Genomic DNA, 3,331 nt, shown 5'->3' with positions numbered 1-3,331 from the left:
ACCAGTTTGCTAGTCTTCAGGCCCATGGAGCCAAAAGTCCCCTGGGTGTCTCTGCAAGGAACTCCTGCAGATACTTCAGTGTGATGGTTTAAGAAATATGTCTACAAATTCTTTGAAACTCTCCCCTTTAAGAGGTGGAGTCTAATTCTTCTCCTCTTGAGTGCGGACTGAAGTTAGTGACTTGCTGTTAATGAATAGAATGAAGGAGAAGTGTGTAGCTTACAAAATTGGGTCATGAAAAGCCTGTGGCTTCTGTCTTGGTCTCTCTCTCATCTCATCAACTCAACTCGTCTGTTGAGTTATTTTGAAAGTGGAAAGTGGTTCTTTCAGTTCCAGTCAAGCTTTCAAAACCCTGCATCTTTGGCTAACATCTTGACCACAGTGTCATGACAGACTATAGACAGACTTACCCAACTAAGAATGTCCTAAATTCCTGACCCACAGAAAATGTGAGATAATAAATATTTGTTACTGTAAGCCAGTAAGTTCACGGTAATTTGTTATGCAGCAATAGATAACTAATACAACCAAGAACAAGAAGCCCAACTCTTGATTCACCGTTTTATTGGTTTCCCAGGATTACTGTAGGAAATTACCACAAATTACCTTTCAACCCAGTCAGTCATTCCGGGAACCCAGGAATGTTTTAGACTCTTCTGTTTTACTCACTCTGACCACCAGTTAGTTACTGAGTTTTGTAGACTGTACTTGCTAGACACCTCAGATCTGCCCCATTCTGTCCATCTCCACTGTCACTGTCTCAGTTGGGGTCCTCATTTCCTTGTAGCCAGACGGCTGGAATTGCTTCCCAAGTGGGCTCCTTCACTTCCATCTCACTTCCCATTTCTTTGCAACCAGAATGATTTTCCTAAAGCTCACCATGTCACTCGTTTGCCTGCAAAACTTTGATGACTGCTTGTTTCCCCAGGAACTCTTTGGTTAACCCTAAAACAAATCCATGATCTAGACTCCCCTACCTCACCTCCTGCCATTTTTTACAAGCAGCCTTGGCTTCAGCAATACCAAATTTGCCTTCAGACATCAGAAAAGCCAAGCTGTTTCATGCAGGTGCTGTTCTTTCCGTCTAAAATGCCCATGACTTTCTCCTTTCCCACCTTTATCTAGCTACATCCAAATGTGTTTAAAATTCAGGTTATATTTCATCTCCTCCTAGAAGACTTCTCCAAGTCCCCAGAGGGATTCTGATGCTTCCCCCTACAGCCTTCCTGGGCAGAGGGTGTAATTCTAAATCCATCTTCCCCTTTAAAAGTGTGCTTCCATGAAATTCCAGGATAATGTCCATGTTCATCTACCTTTTTATCCCTAATGCCTGGCACAGTTGTTGCATGTGGTAGGTAACCAGTAAGAGTTTGCTACCTAATAAGTGAGTGAATGAGAGAGGCAGGGAAGGCAACATTTATGGCATGATTATAGAGCCCCGATTGAAAAAAAAATCTTCTTCTTTGATAACATAACTTCACCCCTTTATTTAGATTAACATGGTGGTGCCTTTTAAAAATTCACCTTGTGTATTAACTGGGGCCCTGCTCACACCTCTGACCACGGAGGAAAGGGACAAAGCAACAGGGAAACGTCACAGTCATCATTACCTCCATGCTTGTCATCCAGGAAGGATGGGGTTAAGTTTCCTCATTCCTGAAACAGCCAAGGGTAAAACAGACTGAGCTTGAGGGAATCCAAAAATCGTCCACTGCTTCCAGAAGACATGCTAGTCAAATTAAATGGAGGCCTGAAGAGTGTTGCCAGATCTCTGTTTTGGAAAAGGAGGTGGTGTCTCCTCTTCCAGCAGATGGAAGGCCTCTGTGTCCTGAGGGGGAGGGAGCATTTCTAAGGTCCATACCAGGGCTTCCCACAGGTGCATCTCCATGGCTACCTTTTCATTATCGCCAGAAACAAGGGCCAGGCTGATGTAGACATCCGCCAGAGGGCAACTGGGATTTTCCAGATGGAACTGCCACACCCTTGATGGAGAATACCCAGGAAAAGAGGAAAGGAGGGCAGGGCTGGTAGGAGGGGTGACCTGAGGGCTTGATGGGCCAGCAGAGGGAACCACCAACTAGCCTGAGAGAGCGGCCCAGGACACCAGCCTTGGGGAGCACGCTGGAGAAATGGGCAGATGGCTGGGGTCACAGGAGAGGATGGTGACGCTCACCCAGCAGGATGGGCAGGCTAAGCAGTGTCCTTACACATCAGGAAGAGGGGCCAGGAAGGTGACAAGAGGCTGACAGGGAAAGGCTGAGCTAGGCAGGGCTGCAGAGTCTCAGGATCTTTATACCTGTCCCTGGGCCTTACAGAGGTGAGCATTGTCTTCTGGTCCCGATAAAGATGGTCACAAAGCATGCCCCTAGGTCTGAGCAGAGGGACAGAGATGTTTCCTGAGCAGATGGGGGGAGAAGTTAGAGCCTAGAGGGAGCTCTGCAGTGATCACCTTCAAGAATGGGGGGTAGGAGAACACTGCAGGTGAGGGGCGTTTGCCAGTTTCCTAAGTGTTCTTGCCTGCATGCTCTCATTTGTGGCGCAATCTGTGATTCTTGAGTATAAGAACTAAAACCTGCATGAGAGGGACCCCTCCAATTTCCTCCTTGCCTTCTAACCTCGTCCCTTTTTCTTATTTCTTCGCTATATAGCTCCCTCATGCTGGAAACCTTGACTAGAGGATAAGCCATGGCTTACAAAAATGCTTCTTGGGATATACTATACTGAGGATGGCATTGGGATTGCACTGATGACATGAGCAAGAGGCAGAAAACCAGGAGTGACTTTTAAACCATGAGTTTCTATCAAAGGTGAAAACTGTTGCCTAAACCCAAACCACACGTCCACGTGTTCAGCTTTCCCGTCCTATAAAAACCCTGACCGTGGTTTAATCCAGGGTCACCTGTCCTTTAGGTACTCTTTGATGTGCCTTAGTTGAATAAAGTCTTTAATTTCTATTTGAGTCACTTAAATAATTTTCTGATAGTCAGAAAAATGGTCCTAGAATGTTATTTGGGTTGTCTGTCCCAAAAGCCACATTTTGGCAAGTGTGCAGTGGCATTCAGGGAGGGGATTAGCCTCTCTCTTCCATGGTTTTGGGCTTCAGCTGACCTCGCTTTGCCAGGCACACAGCTGTACAGGACGGGGAGAGTTTGAGGGCAAGCATGTGGGAGTTAGTGCAAACCAGATGGAGCGTAGCGTTCAGCTCACCCTGTCTCAGTCCATGTGCAAGGAAAGGAGGTGGGGTGGAGTAGGGGCAGGAGAGGGGAAGTTTAATGTCCCCGGGTGTGTGATCAGCATAAGTTTCATCTTATGAAATAAAGAATTCAAGAAT

Source organism: Eschrichtius robustus, chromosome 12 (genome assembly GCF_028021215.1).
Source record: "Eschrichtius robustus isolate mEscRob2 chromosome 12, mEscRob2.pri, whole genome shotgun sequence".
In the NCBI taxonomy this organism is placed as follows: Eukaryota; Metazoa; Chordata; class Mammalia; order Artiodactyla; family Eschrichtiidae; genus Eschrichtius; species Eschrichtius robustus.
Note: the sequence above shows the minus strand (reverse complement) of the source record.